A 12,369-nucleotide genomic window follows, 5' to 3' on the forward strand; every position below is an offset into this window, starting at 1 on the left:
ATGGTTATGGAGGGGTGTAGTAGTGTTTAGGGGAAGGGGATGGTGCGGCAAAGCTTAAAACTAAGGAGAAAGGTGTTTGGTGGCTGCGGCAAGGGTGTGGAGAGGGTTGGACGAATTTCTGGAATTAATGAATGTGTATGAGAGGTGGTGATCTGATCTAGGGGTTAATATGAGTATATATAGGCACTTAAAACCCTAGGGTAATCTGATATGGACTTGAATAACCCAAATCCACAAGGAAATAGGCTTAGAAATCAGAAATAGAAAGGGATAATGCTTCCTAGGTGCGGCAGGTAAGGAGATAAGGTGATAAGGCTTCTAGAATGCCTTGCAAGGCAAGGGAAATCAGCTTTCTAGAAGGATTTGGGGCGCCACTTTTGTAGGAGATAAGATAAGGTTCCTAGAATCATGTTTTAAGGGCCAAATTTGTAGGGAAAAAGAGATAAGGGTGCAGCACCTTTGTAGGGATAATGTTAGGGCTTCTAGAAAGCCTAAAAACTAAGGGGATTTGGATAAAACCCACGGCAAAGATAGGATAGGGCATCTAAGGCTTCTAGAAACCCTCCAAGATAAGGTAAAGTGCATGGCATCCCTATAGGATTAGGATAAGGTGTCCTAAATGGATAAGGACTCCTCATTGCACTTGGAAACTTTGCCTATTAGGATTAGGAAACCTTGTCTTCATCATTCCTTCTTCATCTTGGACTCCTTTTCCTTCTTGGACTTGGAAAACTTCTTTGTTGCTTCACTTGAGACCATTTGGACTTTGCCTTTCCTACATCAAGTAGGAAACCTTATTTGAGTAGGAAACTTTATTCTTCTAGGAATCCTAATTTAACTAGGAAACCCATTTTAACTAGGAATCCTAATTCAACTAGGAAACCATCTTCCATGAGGGACTTTCCTACTGCAACTAGGAAACCTTGCTCAAGTAGGAATCATCATCTTCAAGTCTTCAATTTCGTCCATCCTCTTGGCTCCAAGCATATGATGTCCATTCCAAGCTCTAATTTGCCCCAAAAGGCTCCAAAATGCATCCTTTTGCATACTTTGCCCTTAAAACCTGAAAACACATAGAACTAGCTTAAAAGACTACTTTACTAAGGAAAAACACTATAAATGCACAAAAACAAGCTAAACTAAGGTGCATAAATATGCTCCTATCAAATTCCCCCACACTTAGCTTTTGCTAGTCCTCGAGCAAAACAAAATGAAACAAAGTAAATAAACGAAGTAAAACGAGTAAAACACAACCTACACCTTCCAACAATCGCCTCAGGGATTTCCAATGCACATGACATGTTAAAAATCATCATTCCCACAGATTTTAGCCATCTTTACGCTTAAGCATCTACTTAATCATAGTCACTACTTGATGCGGGAATTATACGCACACAAATTAAACCCTCTTTTCGTCAAATTGTAGTATATGTATAAGTAGGGATCGTTCTGGACCGGGGATTAGGAGGGATTGTTAATCACTTGGATTTGACTAAAAAACGTAAAAACGTAATATAAAACACTAAACTAGACTCAAAGAATGTAAAACTAAACTTTAAAACACTAAAACAAACCAAAAGACTCAAACATCACCCAAAACACTCAAAACTGCCTTAAAAACACTTTCTGGGCAGTTTTGAGCACTTTGGTGAATTTGGACGAAATTATGTAATAAATGGAATCAAAACACTTAGAAACATAAACTAAGACACTTTCTAACTAAATTGGACAATAAGGTAAAGGGGGATTGAGTTTTGGACGAAAATAAACTAAATGCACAGATTGTAAGTAAAAGCAAAATGTAAATGTGAAAGTGTGATAGAATTGAATGGAATGAAGGCTAGCTAAGGGGTTCATCTCCATACATGTTATACTTGCATAATAAAACGATTTCCAATTGCATTTCAATAAATCATTAATTCTCAACACTCCAAGTTAACCGTGATGCACTAATTAACCTTCAAATCTTCCTAACGTTATTGAATTGGATGATTGCATACGACAACCCAAAACATTCCCCATAAGTCCCCTACATGATTGCATAATAGAGATACAAGCAAGAATCATTACGCTCTATGAAAATTATAAGTGTTGACGGGGCATTCGTTACTATGATTGCATGAAACTTATGCCAAGAATTCTTTTAACGCGATTGTTTATAAGCAACCTCCACTACTTGTGAATATAAGTTCGTAACTATTAGGTGAAACTCACTTATATTCTAGCGTCAAATTCATGCATGAAAATTAAGTGTGCACTCTCAATAAACATACATAAATAAGTTATCAATCAAACAGTTAAACGAATTGAATCCACAACTTATGAAACGCAATTAGAAGTAATCAAATCAAAATGCAAGCATAAACATATATTTCGAATCCCCCCCTAGCCAAGGGAGGTTTAGTTGAATTTAAACATTGGAATCAAAGAAACACCTAAACATTCCAACAACTCAAACTTGAATTGTATGAACGTTTAGGCCCTCTTCTCTTCCATTCCTCATTCGTACAAAACAAAGAGTATTGAAATTAAACATTGAAATCAAAGAAACACCTAAACATTCCAACAACTCAAACTTGAATTGTATGAACGTTTAGGCCCTCTTATCTTCCTCTTCGTTGTAGCACAAGGTCTAAGGATAGTTTGATGGTGTGAATGGTTTGGGGAGTGGTTGGAGTGGCTGCAATGGAGGAGAAAAGTGTTTTGGTGGCTGCTGCAAGGGTGTGGAGAGGTTTTGACGAATTTCTGGAATATGGAAGAGTTAATGAGAATGAATGCAATGGATGCTTATTTATAGGTGAAATGGGGGGAACATGACAGCTAGGAGGGAATGTGGCTGCATGTTTGAATGATTAAAGGATGCATGTGGGTTGGAATTGCATGTGCAATGAATATGTGGCTGCATGTGCAAGGGGACAATCTGAAAATGCATGTGAAAGCATGTGTTGGCTGCAATGATGAAGTGGATGGGAGTGCATGTGGCTTAATTAATTAAAGGGAGTGCATGTGCAATGTTTTAAAGGATGGAATGCATGTGAATATGATGGAAATCTGATATGGTGATGGGAGATGCATGTGGCTGATTTATGCATGTGATTAAAGGGAGTGCATGTTTGAATGATTAAAGGGACATGTGGGGGTGGAAATGATGAATGAAATGCATGTGAATGAAAGAGAGAGAATGTGGTGTAATGATGAAGTGGAATAAGTGCATGTGGATGTATGTGCATGTGCAAGGTTGTTGTTGTGATAAGTGATAAGTGTATGGTTATGATAAGTGTATGATATGATAAGTGAATGATATGATAAGTGAATGATATGATAAGTGAATGATAAGATAAGTGAATGATATGATAAGTGGATGATAAGATAAGTGAATGATATGTGGTGAATGATATGTAATGATATGTGGTGATATGTGGGAGTGTGGCTGAAATGAAGGAGTGGAATGTTGGAATGTTATGCACGGCTAAGGATATAGGAAAGGTTTAAATGTCCTAAAACTAAAGGGAACAAGGTTCCAACACTTTGGTCTTCAATTAGGTCTTCAATTTCGTCCAACACTTTGGCTCCAAGCATAAGCTATCCATCCTTAGCCCAAAAGTGCTCCAAAAGTCTCCAAAATGCATCTTTTTGCTCCTTTAGCCCTTTGGACCTACAAACACACGAAAATAGCTTAAAGTACTAAAATAACTAAAGAAACATAACGTAAATGCACGAGAACAAGCCATTTAAGTCGCATGAATATGCTCCTATCACTACTCATTAGTTCACAAATAACCAATTAAAACATGATTCTGAATGTAGTAACATGCCTTAGAGAATTTCCTCAATTCCTTACTAGATATGCACTCAATTTTCACACAGATTTTCTGACTACACACCCTATACTAGTTATATGTGAGAAGATAGATGTAAATATGAAAACGAATGCTCACATATATGTATGACAAAGAAAGCACTTTTCGGAGTTAATAACATGTTTGGATATGATCTCATGAATGGAACGCTACTACTTAGATGCGAGAACCAGTGACACCATATGCTCGTACCAATTTTAAACTCCACAAATTGAAACACATAACACTCAAGATTAAAGTCAAGGGTTGTAACGGGGCTAGGGGTATTGGCTAACAAAGAAAGGTAAAGGATAAAATAAACGTTCTTTAAACAATAGTAAGCAAAGTAATGAACTTGATACTTAGAATTCACTTTAGAGTGCAGAAAATAACTTTAAACGCAAAGGGGAATACACGTGCATACTTAGGGTCAAATGCAACGTTTTGGACCCTTTCTTCAATAACCAACAACTTAGAGCTCATTTTATGCTCTTCCAACTCCTTTTCATACTATTCACAACTTTTTCTTTTTTTTTTTCCTTTCTATTTTGCACGAATTTTTCTCTTTTTTTTTTTTTCTTGCCGTGCCTCATTCAAGACTTGGCACACCCATATATCAAGAATAATTCCCCCACACTTGTTTTCTGCAATGCAATGATCAAAAGGAATTCATCTTTGAGTTATGCTTTTACTATGCTTCAAGAACAAAGGTATGGGTGGTCCTACTCTAGGCTAGGTGAGGATAATTGTGGGTTAACAAAGAAAGTAGGCTACACAAGGCTCAACGGGGTTAAATCCTACAAACAAATGAAATAGGGAAATATGGCAATTTGGCTATGGTGGTCACTACTAACTTCATCTTGAATATGTGTTATGCAATTCAATAACATGTTTTGAATGAAATTGGCATGAGTTCTAGTATTTGGAACTAAATGATGAAACGCCTTCTAAGTAGTAACCAAGCAAAGAAAAATGAGATCATGCAACGACTTTAGAAAACAAGAATGCACAGATTTTAACTCTCCAAATAAACGTTTAGGCTCAAGTCTCACAAGGTTGTAGCATTAGTTTGAGTTCCTTCCTTCAAGCATGTTACAAAAACTAATTTTTTTTTCTTTTTGATTACATGTGAAGTCATAAGTTATAACCACAACCAAGCATAAACAAAGAGTAAATCAAACTTTCATCCATGTTAATCATTCTCTTTAACAGTCATGCAATTACAACCGAATCCTCATCATTGTGTTGGAAGGTACCCTAAGACACAAACAAACACACAAAAACAACTTAAAACAACTCTTTTTGGGTTTTCAAAACAATTTTTTCAATTTTTTCTGGGATTTTCGGATTTTTAGAACAACAAACTCTAAAACACTCTAAAACGGCTTAAAAACACTTAAAAACAGCAAGAAACAACATTTGAAATTATGGGTGACCAAACCCTACGAATTTGCATCAAAACACCTTGGTTACCCCCCCACACTTAAATCAAACATTGTCCTCAATGTTTCAAGCATAGACTCACACAATTAACAAACAAACAAACAAAACAACATCTAACAACCTAACATGGCAGAAACAAAATCAACAACAAAGAGAAGAGTTTAGGAACGCAAATCTGGAATTGGAGTGCTTTCTCGGTCTTCCTTTGTTGAATGCATGGGTTGCCTCCCAAGTAGCGCTTGCTTTAACGTCGTACAGCCGGACGAAGACCTCATTCACTCCTTACTAGGGCCCACGGCTTCCAAGGGTATGTCATCCACGGCATGCTCCACAAAGGTGTCATAATAGGGCTTCAAACGATGCCCGTTCACCTTGAATTCTTGTCCCGTTTTCAAGCTTTGGATTTGGACTGCACCATGAACAAAAACATTAGTAATAACAAATGGTCCAATCCACTTAGAACGTAACTTACCGGGAAATAAACGTAAACGGGAATTGAACAATAGCACTTTCTGCCCAATTGAGAATGATTTCCCACGGATCATGTTGTCATGGAAAGCTTTGGTCTTTTGCTTGTAAATGCTTGCATTATCGTACGCCTCGTGCCGTATTTCATCAAGCTCATTCAATTGGAATTTCCTAGTACTTCCCGCTTCATCTAAGTGCATGTTGAACTTCTTGACGGCCCAAAGAGCTTTATGCTCCAACTCCACGGGAAGATGGCATGCCTTGCCATAGACAAGTCGAAAGGGGGACATCCCAATGGGGGTTTTGTACGCCGTACGATACGCCCAAAGTGCATCATCTAACTGTAAACTCCAATCCTTTCTTGTTGGCCCAACGGTCTTTTCTAGGATTTGCTTGATCTCTCGGTTGGAAACCTCGGCTTGGCCATTCGTTTGAGGATGGTAAGGTGTAGAAACCTTATGGGTGACATGGTATTTCCTCAATAACGCTTCAATGGTCCGATTGCAAAAGTGTGACCCTCCATCACTAATGATCACTCGTGGCATTCCAAACCTTGCAAAAATGTTAGTTCTAATAAAATCTGCAACCACTTTAGAATCATTAGTCCGGGTGGCCTTGGCTTCCACCCATTTTGACACATAATCAACCGCAAGCAAAATATACATGAAACCATACGATGAAGGGAAGGGACCCATAAAATCAATACCCCAAACATCAAAAATTTCAACATTTAAGATAGAAACCTGCGGCATTTGGTCCTTTGCACTAATACCACCCATTCTTTGGCATTTATCACATGTTAAGCAAAACGTTCTAGCATCCTTAAAAATACTAGGCCAATAAAATCCACATTGTAACACTTTGAGGGCCATGCGTTGTGTGCCAAAGTGCCCTCCACATGCATATGTATGACAAAAACTCAAAATTGAATGACATTCAGAACCATGCACACAACGACGTATAATCTGATCGGGACAAAATTTCCATAAGTATGGATCATCCCACACATAAAACCGTGCATCATGCCTAAGTTTGTCACGTTGGTGCCTATTGAACTCATTTGGAATACGTTTTGACACCAAAAAATTAACTATATCGGCATACCAAGGTGTACTAACCTTTATGGACAGCAATTGTTCATCGGGGAATGTCTCGGCAATGGGTAGGGCTTCTTCATTGTGCACCATTCGGCTTAGGTGGTCAGCCACCACATTTTCACTTCCCTTCTTGTCCCGAATCTCTATGTCGAACTCTTGAAGTAGCAACATCCATCGAATTAGCCGTGGCTTGGCCTCCTTTTTAGTGAGCAAGTACTTCAGAGCTGCATGATCAGTGAAAACAATTACTTTAGTACCAATTAGATATGATCGAAATTTATCTAAAGCAAAGACAACGGCCAGAAGTTCTTTTTCCGTAGTGGAGTAGTTCAATTGTGCATCGTTCAATGTCCGTGAGGCGTAGTAGATGACATGCGGCCTCTTGTCCCTTCTTTGTCCTAAAACAGCTCCTAAAGCATAGTCGGACGCATCACACATGAGCTCGAAAGGTAGACTCCAATCCGGTGGAACAATGATGGGTGCCGTGGTCAACAACTCCTTAAGTTGGTTGAATGATGCCGTGCACTCCTTGGTGAATTCAAACGTCACGTCTTTTTGTAGGAGACGGCAAAGAGGTTGTGCAACCTTCGAGAAATCCTTGATAAACCTACGATAAAATCCTGCATGGCCAAGAAAAGAACGAACCTCTCTAACCGAAGTTGGAGAGGGTAAGTGACGTACAAGATCTATTTTCGACTTATCAACCTCAATACCGTTTTCAGAGACTATATGACCTAAAACTATGCCTTGTTTAACCATGAAATGGCATTTTTCCCAATTAAGAACAAGGTTAGTTTCAACGCAACGTTTTAAGATTAAACTAAGATTATGCAAGCAACCATCGAAAGAATCACCAAACACGCTAAAATCATCCATAAACACTTCAATGATTTTCTCAACATAATCAGAAAATATGCTCATCATGCATCGTTGAAATGTAGCAGGTGCATTACATAAACCAAAAGGCATGCGACGATATGCAAAAGTACCGAAGGGGCATGTAAAAGTGGTTTTTTCTTGATCTTCGGGTGTTATGACAATTTGATTATAACCAGAATAACCATCAAGAAAACAATAGAAAGCATAACCGGCTAACCTCTCAAGCATTTGGTCGATGAACGGCAGTGGGAAGTGATCCTTCCTTGTTGCGGCGTTTAGCTTCCTATAATCGATGCACACCCTCCAACCGGTTTGAATGCGTTGAGGAACAAGTTCATTCTCGGCATTTGCAACCACAGTCACTCCAGATTTCTTCGGAACACATTGCACGGGTGAGACCCACTTACTATCCGAGATTGGATAGATTACTCCACAATCCAAAAGCTTGATTACCTCCTTCTTCACAACTTCCATCATCGGAGGGTTGAGACGGCGTTGAGCCTCTCGGGATGTTTTGGACCCCTCCTCTAGAAGTATGCGATGCATGCATGTAGTAGGGCTAATTCCCTTGATGTCGGCCAAGGTCCATCCAATTGCCGTTTTGTACTCCTTAAGCACTCGCACCAATTTGTTTTCTTCTTGTGCCGTGAGTGAGGATAAGATAATGACGGGCAATGTCTCATCCTCGCCCAAGAAAACATACTTCAAATGACTAGGCAATGGCTTAAGTTCAAGTGTAGGTGGCTGCACAACTGAGGGAAGCATTTTATTAGCCGAAACTGAACTTAAAATAGGGTCCGAATACTTACCCGATTGTAATGGCAATGACTCGAGGGCAACCACCATCTCAATAATATCCTCATTAGGGGGCACGGCCAAGGATTCCTCATGCATGCCGTGGGGTTCCTTGGTGGTTGTTTCTATGTTTTGCATGTTCCTTCCTTGTGCAATGACCAATTCAAGTGCATCATCCTTCAAATTGTCTAAATAGTCCTGCGCCAAAGAGTCAATTATATCAATAGCAAAACACGAATGATTCTCACTAGGGTACTTCATAGAATCAGAAAGATTGAAATTAATAACTTCCCCATCAAATTCCATGGTCAAAGTGCCATTATATACGTCAATCTTCGTACGAGCAGTTTTCATGAATGGCCTTCCGAGGAGGATGGGCAATGAAGGGGCATGGTCCGATTCATCCATCTCAAGTACGTAGAAGTCCGCCGGGAAGATCAAATGATTAACCTGCACTAACACATCTTCCAAAACTCCCTTTGGATAGGCATTAGATCTATCGGCTAATTGTATGATCACACCATCGTTTTTCAATTCACCAAGGTTCATTGAAGCATAAATAGAGTAGGGCATGACGTTAATTGAAGCCCCTAAGTCTAACATAGCATTTTCAAACTTAGTTTGACCAATAATACAAGGAATTGTAAAGCTACCTGGATCCTTGCATTTTGGTGGTAACTTCCTTTGTAAAACAGCGGAAACGTTTTCACTTACCCGTACTACCTCTTTATGTGACGCCCTCTTCCTTGTAGTGCACAATTCCTTCAAGAACTTAGCGTATTTGGGCACTTGCTTTATTGCATCCAAAAGGGGGATATTGACTTGAACTTTCCGAAACGTCTCCAAAATGTCCTTTTCCGCTTCTTCTTTCTTTGTTTGCTTAAACCTACTAGGAAAAGGAACATTCGCAGGAAAATCATTAGTAGGAACCGAACTTGACACGTTCTTACCTTTATTGGATGAATTGGACGACTTGGGATCACTTGGAACTTGCGGCACAATTGGTTCCACCTTGGCCGTGAGTGGCCTTTGCTCCTCCTCTTCAATTCTCAACTCGTCCTCCTCGTTGGAACGTGATTTGGATGGTTTGAGGTCAGATCCGACTTGCTTTCCACTTCACAAATGCATAGCTTTTGCAGATTCGAATCCACCTTTCGGATTGACCACCGTTGAGCTAGGCAACCTTCCTTGCTCACGAAATTTCCCCATGAACTCGGCAATCTGTCCCACTTGCTTCTCCAAGTTGTCCACCCTCTTGTCTTGGATTTGCCTCTCTTTGTTTTGAGTTTGGACTTCCTGCGTCAAAGTAGTAAGTAATTGAAAAATCTTATCATTATCACTTGAATTACCTACATTGCTTTGGGCAGGTTGTGCTTGGGCTTGTGGTGGTGCCAACGGCTTTTGATAGAAACCCGGGGGTTGTTGCCTAAATCCGCTTTGTTGTTGACCTTGTTGGGGGTCTCGCCATTTGAAATTCGGATGATCACGCCAACCGGGATTGTAAGTATTAGAGAACGGATCACCACGTGATTGGTATTGGTTGCCATATCCCACGGCATTGAGTGTCTCCCACCCTCCATTCTCGATTAATTGTGGGCACTTGTCCGTAGGGTGTTCTTGCATGGAGCATACGCCACAAGAAGCTATGGTTTTGACTTTTGGACCTTCCACCACCTGAGAAAGCAACGTAGTAAGGTTAGCCATTTGATTTTGAAGTTCGGTTATGGCACTTACCTCATTGACTTGGTGTTGCCGTGGGGTACTCCTCTGTCCAACGCCTTCGTATTGTTGAGCATTCAATGCTCGATTAGCAATCAAGGTCTTTGCAGCCGTAGGGGTCTTGTCCACCAAGGCTCCTCCCGCTGAGGCATCTAGCATTTGACGTTCAATAGGTAGAAGTCCCTCGTAAAAGTATTGTAGAAGTAGTTCCTCCTTCATTTGATGCTGTGGACATGAAGCAACAAGAGATTTAAAACGTTCATAATAAGTAGGAAAGGATTCACCTTCATCTTGTTGAATTCCACTTATCCTTTTTCGTAGGAGGATGACTCGAGAAGTTGGGAAAAACTTCTCCAAGTAAGCTCGTTTCATGCTCTCCCATGATGTGACAGTTCCGGGAGCCAATTCGTACAACCAATCTTTCGCTTTCTCTTGGAGAGAAAAGGGAAAGGCCTTCATCTTCAAGATGCTCTCATCCACGTTCACCGGAGTCATGCTTGAGCAAACGACTTCAAACTCCTTCAAGTGCTTGTTCGGATCTTCCATGGATAGCCCATGGTACTTCGGAATGTGATGTAACAGGCTTGACTTCAATTCGAACTCGGCAGTCTTGTCTTGAGCCGCCCTTGGGTATTGGATGCACAAGGGTGCGGCATTGGCCAATCCCGAAGCGGAAAGCTCCTTGATTGTTCGGTTGTCCGCTGCCATGTCTTCCACTTCTTCTTCAAATTCAGAAACGGACTCAGAGCTTGCACTTGATTCACTAGGTTCCGGGTTCTTCCTCTTACGTCTCAACTCACGCTCAAAATCGTCGTCAAAGTCTAAAATATGTTCGTGAACCGGATTAGAACTCCGAGTCATAAACAAGTACCTAAAACAAGAAACAAAATAACATAAGAATCTGATCTAATAAGAAAAACGAAAATAACAATCCAAGGGATTAGCAAAGTTGCTAATCCCCGGCAATGGCGCCAAAATTTGATGCGAGAATTATACGCACACAAATTAAACCCTCTTTTTATCAATTGTAGTGAAGAATGTAAGTAGGGATCGTTCTGGACCGGGGATTAGGAGGGATTATTAATCACTTGGATTTGACTCAAAAACGTAAAAACACAATATAAAACACTATACTAGACTCAAGGAATGCAAAACTAAAATTTAAATCACCAAAACAAACCAAAAGACTCAAAACAGCACCAAAACACTCAAAACTGCCTAAAAAACACAATCTGGGCAGTTTTGAACACTAGACACAACTTTGGACGAAAATTGGTTTTAACTTGACCTAAGACACTTAAAAACACAAACTAAAGTGATTTCTAACTACTATGACTCAACAAAGTGAAGGGGGATTAGTTTTGGACGAATTTAAAAACAAAACACACTTTTTAAATTAGAACAGATTGTAAAAACGAATTTGATGGAATTGAATGGATGGGAAGCTAGCTAAGGGGTTCATCTCCACACATGTTATACTTGCATATAAAACGATTTCCAATTGCTTTTCAATAACCCATGAATTCTCAACGCCCCAAGTTAATTAGGTTCGCTTAAATTAACCTTCAGATTTTCCTAACGTTATTGAATTGGATGATTGCATACGACAACCCAAAACATTCCCCACAAGTCCCCTACATGATTGCATAATAGAGATACAAGCAAGAATCATTAAGTTCTATGAAAACCATAAGCATTGACGAAGCACTTGTTACTATGATTGCATGAAACTTATGCCAAGAATTTACTTAACGCGATTGAGATCATCAACCTTTACTACTTGTGAATATAATTCCATAACGATTATGTGAAATTTCCTTATATCCTAGCATCCAATTTATGCATGATAATTAAGCGTGCACTCTCAACCAACACACACAAATCAATGTAATTTACATAGATAAGTAAATTGAATTCACAACTTATGAAACGCAATTAGAAGTAATCAAATCATATAGCAAGTATGTTCATGGTTTCGAATCCCCCCCCCCCTAGCCAAGGGGGGGTTTAGTTCCTCATACGCACAAAACAAAGAGAATTGAAATTAAACATTGAATTCAAAGGAAAAGAAACACCTAGAAATTCCAGCGACGCGAACTTGAATTGCATGAACTTCCGAGCTTCCTTCT

General features: G+C 39.7%; 1 pseudogene; it reads right to left on the reverse strand.

Moving 5' to 3' along the window:
• LOC148695066 (uncharacterized) overlaps positions 1 to 12,369 on the reverse strand; it is an 86,604-nt pseudogene that overhangs the window by 48,693 nt on the left and 25,542 nt on the right.

The sequence above is a fragment of the Pyrus communis genome, chromosome 8 (genome assembly GCF_041283825.1).
Source record: "Pyrus communis isolate YQ-2024b chromosome 8, ASM4128382v1, whole genome shotgun sequence".
Taxonomy (NCBI): Eukaryota; Viridiplantae; Streptophyta; class Magnoliopsida; order Rosales; family Rosaceae; genus Pyrus; species Pyrus communis.